This window comes from Scyliorhinus canicula, chromosome 9, assembly GCF_902713615.1.
Source record: "Scyliorhinus canicula chromosome 9, sScyCan1.1, whole genome shotgun sequence".
Taxonomy (NCBI): Eukaryota; Metazoa; Chordata; class Chondrichthyes; order Carcharhiniformes; family Scyliorhinidae; genus Scyliorhinus; species Scyliorhinus canicula.
The window spans coordinates 13,927,703-13,950,513 of NC_052154.1; the positions used below are offsets into that span (position 1 = coordinate 13,927,703).

A 22,811-nucleotide genomic window follows, 5' to 3' on the forward strand; every position below is an offset into this window, starting at 1 on the left:
ACACCAACACATACAGGCACAGTCACAGCCACACACACCAACACATACAGACACAGTCACAGCCACACACACCCACAGATACAGACACAGTCACAGCCACACACACCAACACATACAGGCACAGTCACAGCCACACACACCCACACATACAGGCACAGTCGCACACACCCACAGATACAGACACAGCCACAGCCACACACACCCACACATACAGGCACAGTCGCACACACCCACAGATACAGACACAGCCACAGCCACACACACCCACACATACAGGCACAGTCGCACACACCCACATAAACAGACAGTCACAGTCACACACCCACAAATACAGTCACAGTCACACACACCCACACATACAGACACAGTCACAGCCACACACACCCACACATACAGTCACAGTCACACACACCCACATAAACAGACACAGTCACAGTCACACACCCACACATACAAACACAGTCACCGTCACACACCCACACATACAGGCACAGTCACAGCCACACACACCAACACATACAGACACAGTCACAGCCACACACACCCACAGATACAGACACAGCCACAGCCACACACACCCACACATACAGGCACAGTCGCACACACCCACAGATACAGACACAGCCACAGCCACACACACCCACACATACAGGCACAGTCGCACACACCCACATAAACAGACAGTCACAGTCACACACCCACAAATACAGTCACAGTCACACACACCCACACATACAGACACAGTCACAGCCACACACACCCACACATACAGTCACAGTCACACACACCCACATAAACAGACACGGTCACAGTCACACACCCACACATACAAACACAGTCACCGTCACACACCCACACATACAGACACAGTCACAGCCACACATACCCACACATACAGACACAGTCACAGCCACACACACCCACAGGCACAGTCACATTCACACACACCCACACATACAGGCACAGTCACAGTCACACACACCCACACATAAAGGCACAGTCACACACGCACCCACACATACAGACATGGACATAGCTCCCAACACTCCCACATGATTCAGAAAAGGTCACAACCACATATGTCCACACATACAAACATGGTCATGGGCACACACACCCACACGCACGCAATCAGAACCAGACACACTCCCACAACACGTAGACACACACACATAAAATATACACACACGGTCACACATACACATACAGACATAGCCACACACATCTCCACACATACAGGCACACACATACCCACATACATAATGACACACACATTTTTGTTTTCTAAATTTAGTGTACCCAATTAATTTTTTCCAATTAAGGGGCAATTTAGCATGGCCAATCCACCTAGCCTGCACATCTTTGGGTTGTGGGGGCAAAACTCACCCAAACACGGGGAGAATGTGAAAACTCCACACAGACAGTGACCCAGAGCCGGGATTGAACCTGGGACCTCAGCGCCATGAGGCTGCAGGGCTAACCCATTGCGCCACCGTGCTGCCCTACAGACACACATGACCACATACCTAAAGGCACACACATTAGACACAGACATAGCCACACACATACAGACAGAGCCACACACATACATTTACAGGCACAGGCCCACACATACAGACACACACACATGCACATATATATATAGTCACAGACACATATACACACACAGATATATCCACACAGACACAAACACATCCACATGCATGTATACACACACATACAGACACAGATATAGCCATACACATACAGACACACACTCACACCCACTCTCATACATACAGACAAACATAGCCACACATCCACATTACATAGACACGGACTCAGTCACACACACCCACATACATACAGGCACAGCCACATACACTCACTCACATACAGAAACACACACCCACAAACATACAGGCACAGCCTCACACACACAGACATATACATACCCACACACATACAGACACTGGGACAGTCACACACACACATTTCCACATGCATACAGACAAAGCCAAACATATACCCACACACATACAGACACATACATGGCCACAGGCATACAAATATGGTCACAGCCACACACACACCCACATATTACAGACACACACGTATACAGATAGCACATACACAGACACACACCCTGATTTTCTTCATATATCAAGGTTAGCACATTATGGGTAGTCCTTGAGTTTGTGTGATAGTGTAAAACAGTGATAGTGAATTGGCAGTCCATTTAACAGCTCTCCTGATTTTTATTTCCACTGGGGTCACTGAGAGGTGTAAAATGGGCGGATGATTCTCGATTACCCTTTTTACACCATCACACAAAGTCAAAATGTGCTCCTGTGATACAGAATTGGAGAGAACTGCAGAGCCCAGAAATTAGTTCCAGTGTTTGGATTATTGACCCTTTCCCTACCTGCCTCAAAGCAGCTTGCATATTCCTTTACTTAGTATTCCTGGATGTAATGCGTGTGCATTGAGAAATTCTGTGCAGCATCCAAGTTAGCCAGAGGAATTGGCATCATTTACATTTTGGCTTAGACATTCAGACCCCCCTGTGTTTCACAGTGGCCACAGCAGATCCATTACACCATTGCCGTATGCAGTGAATATTAGCTCACATCACCACCAGTTCAAAGCGGCTGGATTTAGATTTTGTTGCAAAATAACTGACACCAACATTGGGTCCCCATTTGTACCACTGTTGCGTCGGATCCCTGCTGTGCAGAAGGACCCTGCGCTGCCCCTCCGACAGAGCACCATACCAAGGCCCACTCCCCCGCCCTATCCACATAACCCCACGCATTGAACATGGCAAATCCACCTCACAGATTCGGACTGGGGGACCCAGAGGAAACCCACGCAGACATGGGGAGAAAGTGCAAACCCCCCTCGGACAGTGGCCCGAGGCACGAATAGAACCCGGGCCCCCGGCGTTGTGAGGCCACAGTGCTAACCACTGTGCCGCCATGCCAGTCCCAGATTTTAAGGATTGCTGGCAGCCAGCTAAAGAGGCATTAGGTGACATTACATATCTTGACTAGGGGCCTGTTGAAGGATTCCACACCAAAATGGTTTGTCCTGAGAGAACTTCAGACTTGTTCCTCTCAGTTTCCAGGTTACCCATGAGGCCGTAGAACTTTTACTCTTAACGTGGAGCCAAGAGAGGCAGAGTGCCTCCAAACCCACACCCCCGCCCCCTCCCTCCCCTCCAGCACTCACACCGCCTCAACTGGGACTTAACTGGGGAGCACCACTGGCGAAGCAGGTGAACCCCAAAACTGAGCCCTTTCCTCCACGAAACTACCTGTGGAGGAGGGACAGGTCCTGAAAACTCACCCTGAATATGTAGGTGATGCCTGAGGAACTATTTCTGTCGATCCTCAGCTCTCTGTGTTAGGGTACGTACTGCCCATCCCCCCACCTCCCTGGCAAAAATCTACCAGGCCTCTAAAAACGCAGCTCGAACGTGTTAACTATTTGGGCCTCTCTATCTCCCTTCCCACCGTCATGACATTCTTTGAAGCCTATTCCTTTGACCAAGCTTTTTGATCGCCTCTCCAAAACTCCTCCTGCGGCACAGGCTATTGTCTTTTTTGGTAGCTGGGCTGTGAAACATTGGAGGTGTTTATAAAGGCGCAGTATAAATGTTGTTGTTGATGGCTCACACAGGAACAGCCTGCTGCTGCCACAACTGCGCTCTGTGTGGTTTGCTGATTCTGATCTTGTAGTCTGAATTCAAACTAAGATTAAAAAAATAAAACAAAGTGACTTGTTCTCGGGGCTGCAATCGACACCGACTGACATTATTGTTTGGTGCAATAACAGCTCCTTAAACTAAAATAACACCGTGCACCTTTTCATGGTTCTAACGTAATTATGTGGATAGCTGCAACGCGAGGGAGAGGGACTGCATGCTATGTGCTAGCCAAGCCGAAGGTGGCTGTTACTGGGAAATGGAATCTTTTTGCATTGTGTTGTGTTGCCGTATCAGCCTAACATGATCACAGGTCGAATAATAGCAAGGATTAATGCAATGCTCTGCCCTGCCCCAGCAATTGACCTGAACACAATGCTGGAACAATGCCCTCTAGTGCACCACTGCAATACCTCTCCAGTCTGCCGTACTTGCAGCCTCAGACTTTATAAGCGGTCCCGAATTCTGAACTGTTTACCTGGCTGAATAGAACCTGGGTTGAAAATAACCACATTCATTCACATTTCATCCATTTTTCTTCCCTCACAGAAATAAAGCAGTTCTGTACATTTCAGCGTTAAGTATTGGGAAAGACCCGCTTAGTAAGAAGTATTTGAAAACAGCAGTCAGAGAGCAAGGCAGCCCTGAAGCCCGGGCTACCTCCACGGTCACCGTGTGCCAGTGGGGCACACTTTCGCTGACCGGCAGAAAGCTTCTCTCGGTGTTGGAGGCAAAATAAATTGTCGGTCTGACTCGGGTCAGTAGTTGATGGGGAAACATTTACAGGGCTCGGTGGAAAAAGCGAGGAGGTAGGGCTAATTTGAACGCTCATTCAAAGAGCTGATGGGTTGAAAGGCCTCCTGACTGTGCTGCATCATTCCATGGTTCTTGCAGAAGAAAAGCCTGCATTTGCATAGCACCTTGTTCAAAACCTCCACACCTGCTTCACAAGAGGGGTGTTCCTGTTGATGTATTTTAGGGCTAATCAACTAAATAGAAGAGCAGAAATGAACTGAGGGGCAAATTAAAAGGGGCCGCTCCTAAAGTACAAATGGAGCACAGCTCAAAAAGAACAAAGAGGAACGGAAACTTAAAAACATTAAATCAAAATAAGAAAACTGGGGCCAATGAAGCAAACCAACCCCTGTGATGCCACCGAGCATGGAAGGCCGCGAGTGTGCCCGTGGGCACCGTGTGCTCCCTCTCCATGGACACCCCGCCACGAATAAAGCCGCGGAAGAGGGGCAGGCAGTCCGGTGGGCCGACCCCCTCGGTCGCCCGCTGCCTAGACCTGTTTATGGCACGTTTTGCCAGGCACAGGAGCAAGGTCACGAGGAGGGCCTCCGTCTTCCCCGCCCGCCTCCACAACGGATGCCCATAGATCAGGAGCACGGGGCTGAAATGCAAATAAAACTTTAACAACAACGTTGTTATGAAACCAAAAAGAGAATGCAACCAAGGTCATTGAACATAGATGTGGCTCACGGACTCCACAAGGCCGCAAAAGTGGCAAAGCTCCTGGATGTCAGTGAACCAGTGCAAACAGTGGTTGCACGTTACTGCCATGTGCATCACCCTCCACCCCAGGTCCCCAAGTTGGGAGTTCCTGTTGAAACGCGATTGCTGTTACTATGTAAATGACTGGAGCAATTATGCTGTGCGCAGCAAGATCCCAAAACAGCGATAAAATTGACACGTCACTCTCTCTTCGGTGGTGTTTATTGAGAATGGAATAGGCAAAGCAAAAATTAGATGCAGAAATATACGGAGCTAATCATGCTACTGTTCAGAGAATTGCTGCTACCAAACACTTTTTTCAGCAATGGGAACCAGTCAACTACTGGCATAGGGTTAAACAAGAGGGCTTTGTATCCACAGTGATTTAATTGGTTTGTAGTCACCTGCTGTTCTTGTGCTGTGGTGTCTTGCAATGCGGGGGGGGGGGGGGGGGGGGGGGGGTTGAAGGCAGGTGTTGAATGTTTGTTCACTGGACACAGGTGGACGCAGTGAGCTGGTAGAACCAGGCCCTTCAGGAGTTAAATTAGAAGAAAACAACCAAATACAAAGAGTGATAGAAATTTGGAACTCTCTCCCTCGAACGGCAATTGTTGCAGGGTTAATTGTTCATTTCAAAATTTGAGGATAGATTTCTGTTCACCAAAGGCACAAAGGAATACGGGGCAAATATCGATGTCTGGAGTTGATCACAGATCAATCATGATCTCATTGGGTAGGGCAGGCTCGAGGGGCCAAATGGCCTAATCCTCTTCCTATGCTCCAGGTTGTTGCGGCAATGACACTTAACCAGCCTGCCAATGCTCATTAGACTGTGACATGAACTCTGGCCACTGGAGCACTGATTGGTGGTGCGTACCCATGTGTCAACATGAGGAAAAGACCCTCCCTAAAATTAAAGTGTTTGATGAAGATTTGGCCACCCCGCCTAATATCTCTTCCTCTGGTGGGCAGCACTGTGGCGCAGTGGGTTAGCCCTGCTGCCTCACGGCACCGAGGTCCCAGGTTCGATCCTGGCTCTGGGTCACTGCCCGTGTGGAGTTTGCACATTCTCCCCTTGTTTGCGTGCGTTTCGCCCCCACAACCCAATGATGTGCAGGGTAGGTGGACTGGCCACGCTAAATTGCCCCTCAATTGGAAAAATGAATTGGATACTCTAAATTTATTTTTAAAAATCTCTTCCTCTGGCTCGTCATGCGACTCTGTGAAGAGGCCTGAGATGTTTTTCTAAGTTGTAATTTTTTTATTCAGTGAGGAAAGAAAAGTAACGATGGCCAGTCGGGTACCCTTTGACCTCAAGGCCTGGGTTTGAGTACAACACCTGAGCGATGATGCGAAAGTCTCCTCTTTCCATTGGGTGTCGCGACTCCAATGTCAAACAAGCTTGGCGATCCTCTTCCTCATTTGGTGTTTATTTAATCCACCTCGGTCAGACACCTCAAACTGGTGCAAAACGGGTGGTCCTCAGAGTGGGCGGAGGAGGGTCGCACTCGTTTATGCGTTCATTTGTTTATACATTCATTCATATTCCGCTTCTAACCATGTTCCACCTGAACTCGGAATGCTTGATGCTGATAAATTCTTCAAAATTATTTATTTAAAATGTTAGATCAGCAAGAGATTACACCATTAATAATGGCAACAGGAACCAGTTTATGGTGAAATTGACTCCACGACAGAGAAGAGAGATCTTTCAACCCGTCCCTCCGTTTGTGCGAGTTAAACAGTTGATTGAACAGTGCACCAGCTTACAAATACACACAGCTAAAGGATGAGAATGATTTTCTGATTTTCTTTCAGAAGAACAGGAAGCACGAGATTGTATCTGACACCCGTAGAAGCAACCAAGAAGACGTAGCCCTTTCCCTGAAATAAGACCACATGTGTACACAGGCTTCAAGCAAACGCCTCCTTCTTGGTATATACCTATATTTAGACTGCCACTGCTTTAATTCCCCTTTTGTTCATCAAAGCCAACACAAACTCAATTTTTTTCACCAATTGCCAACAATTGTTTTATTCGGGGACAAGACTTCTCAATGGCCTCCTCCTCCCAAATCCCTTTTTCATACTGTGGCGTTGCAATTTACTGAAGGCTGTTAATTGGCAGAGTGAGGGGGGTTGTCTGTTGGAACCAACAATTCTACGGACACGTGCTTGTAGGATTAGAATAGCGGTTCCAACAATTTAATATACTCACAACAGACGCAGCCGGTCAGCCATTGAACTTACAGTGAACTGGCCGGCTGACCATGTGGCAGTGACATTTATACAGCAGCTTGCGGGGGAGGAGTCCTGGGCAGAGCCAAGGGATGAGCCCCCATAGAACTTGAGCATTCCCAGAGCTACTCCCCCTGGAGGACAGGTAGTGTAACTGCACTTACAATACAGACATGTATGTATAGATTACAATCCGGTGTGAATCACATTCACCACAGTGTCTGTGTGAGAAAGCAGGGAAAAGATGTTGAAGTGTCTCCACATCCTGCAGTAACGCCTCCCCAATTCACTGCCCTCACTGTAACAAGTCATTCTTCACTCCCCTCGCCCCCACATCGGTCATCCAGTGTTCAGTTGGTCGTGAGCTGCAGGTGAAAGATAAATCGGAGGAGGGTCAGGGAATCAAAGTAGATTTTTTAAATGTTCGGTTTTCAAACGGCTGCATTCGGCCGCCATTTGTTCATTTTCAAATGCTGCAGGTGTAAATGAAAAATGGGTGACAGTGACTTGGGAGCCCACATCTTAGCTGCCTGATTGAAATCAATGGGAAAGAAAATTGGTTGCGTTTGGAAAACGGGCCTCAATTGGCGTTGCGCTGCAGTCGACCACCACCACCAGGGCACTGACATCATTCAGACACCTCTCAAACTCACCGCTTTATTTTGCAAGGAGAGACTTCATTTAAAAACCAACAATTCCGACTTCAAGATCACGGGTTCGGCTGACAATTGAGTGTGGCTGTAATTTTCCCCTCTCCGACGGTTCTGCTTGTCCTTTGCAGGGTAGTTTCATAAATTCAAAATCAATCATCTGTTCTATCTGTGTACTTGGGCTGATTTAGATGCAGGGCCTTCAATAAATGAAGGATTGCAATCAAATTGAAATAACCTTTAACCCCTTAAGTACTGCCTCCCTCCTCTCTCCCCACTCCCTTCTCATGGACTTTAGTTGAAACTTAACCATGATTTACATCATGGGGAAAATTTGCATCCGAAGCAATTTACGAGCACATCAGAGCGGCCTCCTGCTCATGACTATGCCTGCAGTTTGCACAGGAAATCAGAAACGCACCTTCTTCATCCCAAATACCAACTGAAAGAGGTCACTGCAGGGTTTTGTCAAACAGTGCAACTTCACTCAGAGAGTGTCATCAAAACTGCCTGACGTCATCAAATTTGAATTGAGTTCATCATCGGCATTTGGACATTGCGGGCAAGGCCAGCATTTATTACCCATTCCCTTGGTTGCCCTCAGACGGTGGAGTGGGCTCCCTTCTTGACCCATTGCAGCATTTTGATGCAACTGAGTGGTTGCTTTGGGGAGGCAGCTAAGGATCAACAGCTTTGATGGCTATTGGGCTGCACAGTAGCCTAGTGGTTAGCACAGCTGCCTCACGGCGCTGAGGTCCCAGGTTCGATCCCGGCTCTGGGTCACTGTCCTTGTGGAGTTTGTACATTCTCCCCGTGTCTTCGTGGGTTTCGCCCCCACAACCCAAAGATGTGCAGAGTAGGTGGATTGGCCATGCTAAATTGCCCCTTAATTGGAAAAAATAATTGGGTAATCTAAATTTTTTTTAAAAAGCAGCTTTGATGGGCTACAGCATTCCTTATTTTTTGAGTTGCACTTTAATGTAAATTCCATGACACTTCAAATCACATTTAATAAATTTGTGAGCTTCCTAAGCAATAGAAGTTGCCTGTTATCTACCCTAGAAGAGCAGTTGGCTGCAGTTGACTTTAAGATGTGAGTGGAATTGGAGGAGCTATCTGTTGCCACTCTTCATCCCAGAAAATAAAAGGTTCAAGAAATAAATTAATTTGGTTCTTTTGTACCTCGAAATTGTGATCGGGATCCTCGGTACGCCAGTGAGCCCTGATCAGAGTGCTTAAAGGTGACCATCCATCTCTCTCTCCCCACCATTCCCACACACACTCAAACTCTCCCCTGCCATTCTACACCCCACAATAAGACAATTGTAACACTCCAACTCCAACCCATCCTTGAGATTAACTGAATTAATGGACCAGGGATTGAATCTATAATTTTCTTAGCCAGTCGGTCTTACTATGCTGTAGATTGCATTTGTCCACTGAGCCATCTTATGCTAGACAGAAGTTTGAGACCTTTAACAGTTTGATTTAAGTATTCAAAGGAAGTGGATTCACAAGATTATGATATGCAATAAAACAGGTCAGTTAACTTCTGAATCTTATGGGCAGCACGGTAGCACAGTGGTTAGCACTGTTGCTTCACAGCACCAGGGTCCCAGGTTCGATTCCCGGCTTGGATCACTGTCTGTGCGGAGTCTGCACGTTCTCCCCGAGTCTGCATTGGTTTCCTCCGGGTGCTCCGATGTCCTCTCACAAGTCCCGAAAGACGTGCTGGTAGGTAATTTGGACATTCAGAATTCTCCCTCCGTGTATCCGAACAGGCAGTTCAGGAATGTGACGAGTGGGGGCTTTTCACAGCAACTTCATTGCAGAGTTAATGTAAGCCTACTTGTGACAATAAAGATTATTATTATCATTCCCCAGGGCTGAGATACCCCTTGAGTATAGAATATTTCGGGTGCTCCATTTGAAGTGATAAAGAATGGATGGGCCAAATGACCTCCTTCTGCACCATAACAATTTTGTGAAGACATTTAAAGGATAGATGCAGGTTATTTTCTCTGGTTGGGGAGCGGGGTGGGTGGGGTGGAGTCCAGAGGAAGGAGATATAACCTTAAAATTAGAACTGGACATTTCTGGGATGATGTCAGGAAGCACTTGTCACACAAAAGGTATTGGAAATCCAGAACTCTTTCCCTTCGAAAGCTATTGAGGTTCGTGAGTAATTTGAAAATTTGAAGATTGATAGGTTTTTGTTCGATAAAAGTATTAAAGATTACAGAACTAAGGAGGATCCATGGGGTTTAGATACAGAACAGCCATGGTCTAATTGAATGGCGGAACAGAGTCAAGGGGCTGCATGACCTACTCCTGCTTCTATCATCCTAACAGCTCCAAATATGCTGACTTCAAACAGGATTCTGCTTTGTGCAAAGCTGGGTTAAATCAAATGAACTAATACCAAACTAACTCAGTGCTGAACTTCAATCAGGGCAGTAAAATGACAGGGGCAGCATGGTAGCACCATGGTTAGCACAGCTGCTTCACAGCTCCAGGGTCCCAGGCTCGATTCCCGGCTTGGGACACTGTCTGTGCGGAGTCTACAAGTTCTCCCCGTGTCTACGTGGGTTTCCTCCGGGTGCTCCGGTTTCCTCCCACAGTCCAAAGATGTGCAGGCTAGGTGGATTGGCCATGTTGAATTGCCCTTAGGTTCGGTGGGGTTACTGGGTTACGGGGATGTATGGGCTTAAGTGGGGTGTTCTTTCTAAGAGCCGGGGCCGACTCGGTGGGCCGAATGGCCTCCGCCCGCACTGTAAATTCTGTGATTCTGAGGCAAGTGTTTGTTAAAATTCTGGAATAAATGGGAAATGAAATCCGATGTACAGTGCAGTCTCCCACTATTGCAATATTCGGGACTCAAGATGGCTGAGTCCCACGGAGACCTACTTCTGCCATTTCAAAGCAGTGAAGCTGCCGGGAAAGAAAATATACTGTCAAACAACAAAACAAGGAAGAAGAGTATCCTAATGAATAATTAACAAGTCATTGATTAGCGCTCACAAATGAATGATCGACAAAAACCCTGAAATTATTTTCTCCCCAAATATATTCAGGAAACATCACAAGTTGCACGACATAATTAGTGTGTCCCATGGGTGGGGAAGACACTAACAGTGCATGATGATTGCATTATTCTGGGTTATTAAGGTCATTCTCATGAGTAGGATAAATTTGCCATCATGCACAAACCTGGCATCTATGTCTATGATAGAGTGTACGTGGCAAATAAGGAATCTCAGTTTCTAAAAGGGATCATTCATTCTCCGCACAGGAATTCAGCACTGCAGCGATGCCGCCGCCAACAATGCATTCAAAGAAGGATTAATTTTTGATTTGAAAAAAAAAGAGGCTACCGTGTTGACAAAATTGAGAAGGTGCCTCACAGGGTTACAATTCTGATTGTGAAGCCCGGGGAAGGAATTTCAATGCTGCACACTCGTGTGATCCTCAGTTCTGACCACAGTGTCAGGGTCTTACTATCCCACTTTGCCACCATCCTGTGTGGGGTGAATAGAGTGGGGAGACAGGAATGCTTCTCATCCCACCCTAATGAAATTTGGGATTGTTTAAAAAAAATACATTAGAAGTCCAAATACCTTTTTTTAGTTGACTGGCAAAATCTAAAGTATTGCGTACAGTTCTGACTGGTAAGGCATTAAGGGAGAGATATTCATGTCCCTGAGGTAGTGCAGAAAAGAGTGTGAAGACTGATGCTCAGAGGATTGGGTTATGAGGTAAGACTGGAGAAGTTTGGGCTTGCAGCATGGGATGTAATCTCCTGAGAGAGGGGTTCATAGTAGTTTAGAAGATAGCTTCAACTGTGAGCTTTTTAGCGATGAGGAGAGGTTGAATAAACTCAGTTTGTTCTCGCTGGAACGACGGAGGTTGAGGGGCGACCTGATAGAGGGGGACAAAATTATGACGGGCATAGACAGAGTGGATAGTCAGAGTCTTTTTCCCAGGGTAGAGGGGTCAATTACTAGGGGACATAGGTTTAAGGTGCGAGGGGCAAGGTTTAGAGTAGATGTACGAGGTAAGTTTTTTTACACACAGGGTAGTGGGTGCCTGGAACTCGCTGCCGGAGGAGGTGGTGGAAGCAGGGACGACAGTGACATTTAAGGGGCATCTTAATAAATACATGAATAGGATGGGAATAGAGGGTTACGGACTCAGGACATGGTGAAGATTGTAGTTGAATCGGGCAGCATGGTCGGCACGGGCTTGGAGGGCCGAAGGGCCTGTTCCTGTGCTGTACTTTTCTTTGTTCTTTTTTCTTTGTGATCGTAGGACAAGATGACATGAGTCCTGGCCGGGGACTGCTGTCAGCAAGCCCTTCTGCACTCAAGAGCGATCAACTCATGGAATAGGCTTCCAGGTATAGGAATGAAGCAAAACAAAATACCCTGAAATAATTTCAGATGTGTATTATTACTGCAGCTTAAATGCTGTTGGAATAAATCCCGAATCGAGAATGGCTTAACTCCAAAGACTTCTCCGATGTGAGATTCCTTCAATAGTCTCATTCCACCTGGATTTGACATGAGTTCCATCTTTGTGTTCAGAAAGTGCGCACAGATCCCTTGGACCTTGGGGATATTTTTTGACCTATCTGGATTCAGCTGATTGCTTGGAGACTTTCTGTCAGTATTTAAATTTTATCGACCAGAAGAGGAACTCTGTGCTTGAGTGTAACCATGCAGGGGCGCAGTAATTCCAGCCAGCTCATTTAGGCAAGTCGAAAACCAGAAAGAGCTGGAAATACTCGGCAGGTCAGGCGACGTCTGTGGAGAGAGAAGAAGAATTAACATTTTAAGTTCAATGACTTTTCATCAGAACTATTTTGCTTTGGCATCGGTGCCAATGGGACACAGTTTGACGAGGATCCCAACTACGTCTCCCAGTCTCAGACCGGTTGCTGCATTTTAAAACCAGCAGGCATTAAAGTTGCTTCTGTTGCCTTTTTGGATGGGTGAGTTATAAAGAGTAGAAAGACCCTCAGGAAGTCATAAAGTGCTTTACAGGCAGTGAAATAATTTTGAAACAGAGTGAGTGTTGTAATACGTGAAACATATGGCAGACAATTTGCAGACTTCAAGCTCCCACAAGTAGCAATGTGATAATCTGTTTTCAGCGATTTTGGTTGAAGGACAAGTATTGGCCAGAACTTTCCTGTTCTTTTTCAAAATAATACTATAGGGTCTTTTAGGGCCCACCTAAGAGGGCAGACCTGGCTTCGCTCATCTGAATGATGGCACATCTGACAGGACAGCACTCCCTCAGCACTATCATTTAGTGTTAGCCTGGATTTGAGCTCAGATTCCTGGAGTGCAATTTGAACCCACAAACTACGAACGTAGAGGAAAGTGTTGCCCGCTGAGGCATAACTAAGGATCAGTAAGGGGCTTCTTTGATTTTTCTATCTTCTGAGCTGAGGGGAGATTTAAGATAAAAAAAGAGTGAGACCGATCTCAAACCAATTTAAACATGCCAAATAGACTGGGATAACTTAGATTTTTACATTTGAAAGATTAACAGAAACCTTGATTCAGTGCCAAGAACATACACCTGGGGCCTGGACTAATTCCCTCTCCTTCCGGAAAATTCTGCCAACAAAATGCCCCAGGGGCCACAGGTCTTTGGCAGCTACTAACAAATCATGATGCCCTGATTGAAGATTTATCTATCAATAAGACAATAGCATTACATAGAACATACAGTGCAGAAGGAGGCCATTCGACCCATTGAGTACTGCACCGACCCACTTAAGCCCTCACCTCCACCCTATCCCCGTCACCCAATAACCCCTCCTAACCTTTTTGAACACTAGGGGCAATTTCTGATGGCCAATCCACCTAACCTGCACATCTTTGGACTGTGGGAGGAAACCAGAGCACCCGATGGAAACTCACGCAGACACGGGGAGAACGTGCAGACTCCGCACAGACAGTGACCCAAGCTGGGATTCGAACCTGGGACCCTGGCGCTGTGAAGCCACAGTACTATCCACTTGTGTTACCGTGCTGCCCAAACCTCAAGACCCAGAAAATGCAAGAGAGATCAGCACAGTAGAATTATCAGCAGAGTTGAATTCCCTGGGCCTGGAGGACCAGATTGACAGGGCATCACCAGCTGAAGACTGGATACCTCTAACTCTCAGATTATTGTTCATCAAGTGTTCCTGTATTTTAATACGGTTGCTGTTACTCTGACAAGAAATGCAGATTATACACTGTGACCATTAATTTCTAGCATTTTCTTTCATGATCTCATTATTTCTTAACCACGAATGTCCGAAACCTGCAGACAATAATATCTAAATCTAATGCTGTTGTGTCTTTATGTGTTCGCTTTATCTATTTGTACCCAAAAGGTTTAGCACTTACACCCCACCCCCGCAAGCCACCCCCCCCCCCCCCCCCCCCCCCACTGACAGTCGAGCTCACCCACTGGACATTCCTCCCTCAGCATTTCCACCTCTTATGAAAGGAATAGAAAGATTTACGGCAAAAAATGTTTCACAACAATGTTCCCAAATCTGAGAGGTTATAGCCATCGGGAAAGACTGAGCTTGTTTCCCTGGGAACAGAAACGTTCAGGGGTGACCCCCAGGGTATCTTTAAACCAATGGGGGTTTTACTGGTTTGCTCATAGGGAAGACAATTCCACTTGGAGGGAAACCCAAACCTTGGGGTCATATTTATAGAATTGTCATCACTAAATCCAGCCGGGAATTCAAGAGAAACCTCTTCAGAACGTGGAATTTACTATCACAAGGAGCTCAGGTGGATAGCACAGATGCATTTGAGGGGAAGCTCGATAGGTTCATAGAACATCGAACATAGAACATAGAACAGTACAGCACAGAACAGGCCCTTCGGCCCTCGATGTTGTGCCGAGCAATGATCACCCTCCTCAAACCCACGTATCCACCCTATACCCGTAACCCAACAACCCCCCCCCCCCCCTTAACCTTACTTTTTAGGACACTACGGGCAATTTAGCATGGCCAATCCACCTAACCCGCACATCTTTGGACTGTGGGAGGAAACCGGAGCACCCGGAGGAAACCCACGCACACACGGGGAGGACGTGCAGACTCCACACAGACAGTGACCCAGCCGGGAATCGAACCTGGGACCCTGGAGCTGTGAAGCATTTATGCTAACCACCATGCTACCGTGCTGCCTTGTTCATGTTCATGAGGGAGAAAGAAATAGAGGGACATGCTGATGGGCTGAGACTGAGATGGGTGGACAACCTGCGACCCGGAGGCCACATGCGGCCCCTCTGGGTTCTAAGAGCGGCCCACGAGACATTTTTTTGACTGTTGCCCACATGCAGGGCTGCCACGTTCCGCTAATTTCCAACCACGTAGATTTTTTTTTCCAACCGATATGACTGAAGTGATTCGCACATAAAGCAAGGGCAAGAGAAGTGAGGTGTGTGCCGATTGTTCACAACATTGAGCGTGAGAGCCGTGCGCTTCCTCTGCATCCAAAGTGTAAATATTTATTTTGTTTCTATCATTTGAAGTTGATGAGAGTTCTATTAATATATAAATGATTGAGCATTTTCTATAACTCGCTATAAAATATTCGGTGTGTATTAAATGTATTTAATCTTATTCATGGGATCCTGGTCTGCGCCTGATTTCAATCTTGCGGCCCACTGAGATGAAGGTGGACCACTCATGCACCCCACTCACCAGCCTACGTTGTCCATCGCTGGCTTAGATGAAGGAGGGTTTGAGGAGACTCATGTAGATCCGAAGCAGTTAGGCTGGGCCTATTGATGTGTTTCTGTGCTGTAAATGCTTTGCAATTCTATGTAATCCCTCTGGTCAAGCTTTCAGCTACTCCAAGCTCACACTTTCTATGTCAGCAACATTTTCCCCCCTGCCTGAAGTGCGTTTGGATGTTTCTTTATGCTATAGAAATGCAAACTGCTATTAATGCTCGTCTCTTTTTCCATGCCTCCCTTCAAATCAATGATAGTATAATAATCATTTTATTGTCGCAAGTAGGCTTACATTAACACTGCAATGCAGTTACAGTGAAAAGCCCCTAGTCGCCACATTCTGGCACCTGTTCGGGTACACTGAGGGAGAATTCAGAATGTCCAAATTACCTAACAGCACGTCTTTCGGGACTTGTGGGAGGAAACCGTAGCACCCGGAGGAAACCCATGCAGACACGGGAAGAACATGCAGACTCCCCACAGACAGTGACGCAAGCCGAGAATTGAATCTGGGACCCTGGAGCTGTGCAGCAACAATGCTAACCACTGTGATATGTTTGGTCATTCCTGCATCTTCATACTTTAAGTTAAATGCAGGATAAAACTTACTCACAAGAAGGAGATAAAGCAGAAAAGTTTCCAGTATTATAGTCTGATCATGTCCTTACCTGAGGGCCAGAGGCGGGCACTAGATAACAGCCAGCAGTGGGAATTCAGGCTGATACATCTCCCACAAGAACACTGCTTAGCTTTAAGCTCTTGCACTATAATCCCAACTCAAATCAATGATAGCAGCCCAGGCTGCATCCGACCTCTGACCTGGTCTAAACGGGTCAGCTGCTTGCCAGATAATCAGGCTCAGAAGTCAAAGAAAATGTCCACTAGTCCAACCATCATAAATTAACAGATAACTTCAGTTATTCCATCATGTGTTTTTGTCGGGAATGGGTTTGTTCATGAAATTGATCACTCATTGAACCATGCGAGTGGTACCTTGTACAGTGTGCAGAAGCTAACCAGTCAATGACATCTGGGGCTGTTAGGCTTAATTGTTTCCGAGTGCTAGCTCCTGTACATGTTACGTGCTGTAGACTTGGTAAGCTGCCTGCCTAGCCTAGCGAAGGAGCCCAGTATTGAAAGCAGAACAAGCTGTGTTATTGATGGAGGAAGTGGCGTTCATTAGTCTTCCATTTCTGAAAGGTACAAGAGCTGCATAAACGTTTGACATTTCCCATACAAATGGTGTCTGTCTCCTGTACAAATGACGTACAGCTGCAGAACGAGGCATGCGGGGATATGCCTATGATGTGCATGTCAATATTAACTTTTACTTTTGGTGAGCTTCGGAAATCTAGAGCAGAATGAACAAGTAAACAATCCTCAGCATACCTTTCCAGCGTACCTCCCCCCTCCCACCCCCCACCCCTGCCTCATCCCTCCAGTATTCTTCTCCTCCATGCATACTCATATGTCTCCACAGGCATTATGAAGCACTCAGAGAATGGCCAGAATGTGGATCATGCCTCCGCCATGAAGTGATTGAGGTATTTAGCATTGATCAGTACATGAGGAGAGAGGAATGAAATAATATGACGATAGACGGAGAGGCAGTGAGGTGGGAGGAGGCAAAAATGAAGAACGCATAGGCAAATGACCTTTTCCTGTACTGTAAAATTCTATGTATGGGAACCCTCTGGTATCTGGACTAACAGGCCATTCATCATGTGTAAGCCTAAAGGACAAATGGCAGAAGGTTATTTAACCATGAAGGGCATTAGCGAAGTATTTCTGTCCTTACCTAAACAAGATGCATGCGCAGGTCATTAGAATACGTAACAGCAACAACAACACTTGAATTTATATAGCGCCATTAATGCCTTGAAATCTTCCAAGAGACTTCACAGGAGTGTGATCAAACAAGATTTGATGTCAAACCACATCGGAGATTTTAGTTGAGAGAGAGAGAGAGTTGGAGTGGGTTAGAGAGGGAATTCCAGAGCTTGGCAGCTGAAGGCAAAATCGTTCACGATGGAGCGATTAGAATCGGTGGCAGGTGGCGAAAATTAGATTAACACAGTTACCTCAAAAGGTTGTGGTGCTGGAAGATATTTCAGAGATAGGGAGGAGCGAGGCCTAGTGGAATTTGAAAACATGGTCAAAAATGGTAAAATCGAGGCGTGGCTACACCAGGAGCCAACAGAAAGCGCAGTGATGATTATAACATGACAGTTATATGGTATTGACGGCAGGACGCGCAAGGTAGCCATTTTGGATTTAAGGACAGATTCCATACTTCCAGCCTGGAGCTGCAGTCAAAACAGGGGGGGGGGGGGGGGGCTTAGGGGCTGGTGTAGTGGTATTGTCACTGGACTGGTAACGTCAACCAGGCTTCCTACTCCTCATGGACAGTACAAGTGTGTGAGCATCGGCTGTGACAAGATCATGCTTTGCTGGGGTAACCCCACCATCCACATGCAGTGGGTTTGAAGAGTATCAATCCAGGAGGCCATGGTACACAGCTGCCTTCAGGGAAGGGCTCCTCCTAGCTTGGGCAGGCGGAACTTTATATCTGATCTTGCTATGTATCAAAATTCAATGTACTCGACAACATTGCAATTGTATATGGAGGGGAATAAAAGATTATTTTGTTGAAGGTAGACATCACCCTCCCTTCATAATTAGTCGTGAAGACATATTAACTTCAATCTTTTATTTCTTTGCCTTTCTGCTGATTTTTATTCTCCCCTTTTCGGAGTGGAGTAGCAGGGTCTAATAACATTACTGGCACAGAAGATCGAACAACGTGGAGGAATTTATAGACACCGCTGAATTAATACAGTTGCTGAAACATCTCTTGATTCATAACCCGGCATCAATCCAACTCCCTGACAATGTCAGATTCAGTAGTTCCTCCCAAGTAACTGCCATGTGCTAATAACTGTATCTCTACTGATGTTAATTTAGCTGTCTTACAGCGTCAGGCTCAATAATTCCTCCCAACTGGCATCCATATACCTCTGCTGATGTTGGACCATCTCCGTCACACTGCTGGGCTCAGCATTCCACCCCACCAGCACACACGGGGTTGATGACTGCATCTCTGGAGATGCTGACATGGTTGTTTCGTATTGTCAAGCCAGTAACTTCCCTGCAGCCACCCCAACATTAATGATTGCGTAGTTGGCAGGACGTTGATTCACTTCCTTCCCGCGTGCCATTTTACCCAATGACATCAGCGGCACCCAATTTGTTTTGAAAGTGAGCAGTCAAAAAGGGACAGTGAAGTTAATCATCGCCGCTGTAACAGTTTAGGTTTTAGTGGCAGCAGTAGACATCCTGATCGCTCAGAGAGTTGACTCGTGATGAATGGCTCATGGAGCATGGAATCAATTAGTCCCAGTCTCGTATCTATTTCCCACAGCTCTGGAATCTCTCCTATTTTCAGAATATATCCAATTCCCTTTCACAGGTTACTTTCGAATCTGGCTCCAACACCTTTTTCCAGCCATATCATAACAATACAGTGAGTAAAGTAAAATTCCTTGGGTGGGATTTTCCACCTCCCCGTCCCCCAACCGCCTCCCCCCCCCCCCCCCCCCCCCCCCCCCCCCCCACCCCCCCCCCCCCCTCCCCCATGGCCTGTTTTGCTGCATTAGCAGACAGTGCCCGCTATTGGATGGCAGCGGGACCTTCCAGTTCCGTCGCTGTCAACGGGATTTTCCGTATCCTCCGCTGCCCAGGGAACCCATGGCAGGGGGGTCGCCGTTGGCAGGACCGGATGGCCCCACCAGTGGGAAGGGCTGGAAAATTCACTCCCTTATCTTCCACCCCCCACCCTTGATATCTTTTGCCAATCATCATAAATCTGTCTCCTCTGTTTACTGACCCTTTCGCCCAACTTACACTATCAAATCCCTCAAACGTCATCGATCCCAGTTGTTAACTTGACACGTTCCCCCCTCACATTAACCAAACAAACTGAAAGAGATGGAAATTTCTCCATCATGTCTGCAGTGGGAATTGCACGAATCCCCAAAGGAAGAATTTTAAGTTGAGCCAAACATTCAAGTCACTGGAGAAACATTGTCAACTTCAGCCACTAACCTCCCCCCCAACCAAACTTTGCCTTTGAGTTCTGTCTCAAGATGACGAATTTGTTCCAACTTTCAAACTCATTGTTTTTCATAACTAAGGACCTTCAACTTGACAATGTAAAAAAAAACTTAAGTATCTTAGTAAATAAAGTAACTATTAGGGAAGTAACTGAAGGGGAAATGATTCAATTCACCTGCATTTAGATGCCACCTTTTCAACACACAGAAAATATTGCAACAAATGAACTACTTTTAAATTGTATTCACTGTTCTTTGGAAGTCAGTGAAAATGTACTGAAATTGAATCATTTTTCAAATACACCTGCTTGCTGATGGTGTGCGGGAGAAGGAGGGAGGTGAGCTAATTAGATCAATAGCTGAGTGAGATTCACTGTAACCTCAACCCAGACAGTTTAGGTTCAACAGGCAGCAAACACACATGCTCATCACAATTAATGAACGTAGTTCTTCCTGCTGAACTATCACAAGGCTGCACGTACAGAGTTGCTGACTTTCTATTTCAAACTGATGTGTGTTATTTGGCCTTTGGGTCAAGTTGAGTTCTGATCGCAGATCGTTTTCACTCGCTGTCAGAAGGTGGGGGCACTTTTAACATGACAGGATGCATGAGGTAAAATTGGTAATAAATTGTGCCTTGTATCCATTTTCTCTTCTTTCAATTGTAAATCTCAAATATTAGTCTTTTAATATTATCCACCACTGAATCTATAGTGTTTACGTTAGTCATGGGATTGTCTGACATCCTGACACATGGGCTAGTCTGTTGCACACATTCATATTTGACAGTCCTATCAAAGTGATTTAGAACTTGAAGTCTCTTGTTCTTCACCTACCTGCCACCTTTCTATTCCCATGTTCGGAACATAGAAACAAAGAAGCTGGACTAGGCCATTCAGTCCTTTGAGCTGGCCCCTCCCAATTAAACTAGATAAATGCTGATCTTCTACCTGGAAGCCATCTTCCCACACTATCTCCATATCCCTCGATGTCATTGGTATCTGGAAATCTATCGATCTCAGTCTTGAACACACTCAATGACTGAGCCTCCACAGCCCTCTGGGGTAGAGAATTCCAAAGATTGACCTTCACCATCAGATAGCAGTGCAGATTTGTGTCCTCTGCTCAAACTACAGTCCCTGTCCATTAAACATTCATGACCTTAAGTGAATGCTCACTGTCGGGAAATGTATTTATCATGGCCTAATTTTCTGTAGCTCCAACAATTAAAGGGGCAGAGGGAGAGGAATTGTCTTGGGATCGACATTTGTAATATCTTTTTGTCTCAACATGGTATCATGCAAAGAAATCCCTGGTTGAGTGTGTGCTTCAATAACAGCGTAGCGTAAAGGGATAGGGCAATAAAACAACTTCCCAAGAATAGCGCACTGACATCAACAAGCCTTCCAAACTGATGAACTGAGAGTACCTCATTTATACACTGAACCCATTGGCTTAGCCAAAGGTCCAATCAGTGGATTGCTGACGTGCACTTTGCACTCTTTACTGCACACATCTGGATTATTGTGTACAATATTGGTCTCCATATTTAAGGAAATATTTACATGTGCTAGATACAGTTAAGAGAAGGTTTACTAGACTAATACCATGAAAGAGCGGGATGTCTTGTCGGGAAAGATTGAAGAGGCTAGGTTTGTATCCGCTGGAGTTTAAAAGAGTAAGAGGTGACTTCATTGAATCATCTAAGATCCTGATGGGCATTGACAGGGTGGATGTGGAGAGGATGTTTCCTCTTGTGCGCGAATCTAGAACTGGGGGTCACTGTTTAAAAATAAAGCATTTGCTCATCTAAGACAGAGATTTGTGAATCTTTGGAGCTTTCTTCCTCAAAAGGTGGGAGAAGAAGAGCCTTTGGATATTTTTAAGGCAGAGCTAGATCTAACAAGGGGGTGAAAGGTTATCGGGGATAAGCAGCAATGTGGGGTTGAGTCAAAAACAGATCAGCCATGACCTTACTGAATGGCGGAGTAGGCTAGAGGGGCTGAGTGGCCTACTCCTGCTCCTAGTTCCTATGCTTGTATGTGTGTATGTTCAGAATCCTGGGTGCACTGAGGGAACGTGGCCATGGTGGATCTATTTCCGCTGCACTTCCCAAACTCAAATATAGGAGAAGAATTGTACTTCTTATTATTAATAGTTCCATTGCTCATTTTCTGTCCCATGCTGGACCATGTTGTAAAATGGCTCTAGAAGTACATGTCAGCCCCTGGGACCTTATGGAAATGACTATTCTTAAACAGTGAGTGTAACTTCTGTTATATGCAGGCCACCATAGCTGAGTCTAAATCATTTATCAGATAAAGTCCATTTGAGGCGGAATTTTCCCCCACAAAATGACAAAGTATCATTTTGGGTGAGAAAATCAGCGCGATTCCCATCGGCCCCAGCGGCGCGATTGGGCCCTCAATTTTCAGACACTTAGGAACGCCATAGCCTGAGGTGCAAAGAATCTGATTTGCCCACCCCGAGCCCATCTGGACACTTCAATCAAGGGGCTGCTGAATTTAAACGGCTCCACAGCACTTGCTCTTATCCAAGCCAGGGAATGGCAGCCTGGAAACCAGCTCCTACATTTAGGGAGGGGGTTCGCAGCAGTTTGTTGGAGGAGAGTCGGGCTACAATATACCCATGGGCTGGTAGCAGACCCTCCAAACAAGGAGAGAAATCCCACCTTGGGGGTGGCGGCAGTACTGGTAGGTGCCATCAGCCTGACCAAGAGGACAGATGTGCGATGCAGAAAAAAGATGAATGACTTACTCCGATCACAAGGATAAGTTCTCCCTTTCTCCTCTCTGGACTCAGTCCTTCTGTCACGCCTCCCCCATGAGTGTCACCTCAGAAAGCCCAAGC

At 46.3% G+C, this 22,811-nt stretch overlaps 1 protein-coding gene and 1 long non-coding RNA gene across 5 annotated transcripts in view; one reads left to right on the forward strand and one right to left on the reverse strand.

Moving 5' to 3' along the window:
- Window positions 1-22,811, forward strand: part of mafa (v-maf avian musculoaponeurotic fibrosarcoma oncogene homolog a (paralog a)) — a 393,941-nt gene that overhangs the window by 162,334 nt on the left and 208,796 nt on the right. The window lies entirely within an intron of this gene.
- The window catches only part of LOC119971104, a 118,526-nt gene continuing 108,217 nt past the window's right edge, over window positions 12,503-22,811 (reverse strand). Inside the window, exon 2 of the long non-coding RNA XR_005461743.1 lies at window positions 12,503-12,872. This is a non-coding gene — a long non-coding RNA (uncharacterized LOC119971104). The remainder of the gene's footprint in view (window positions 12,873-22,811) is intronic.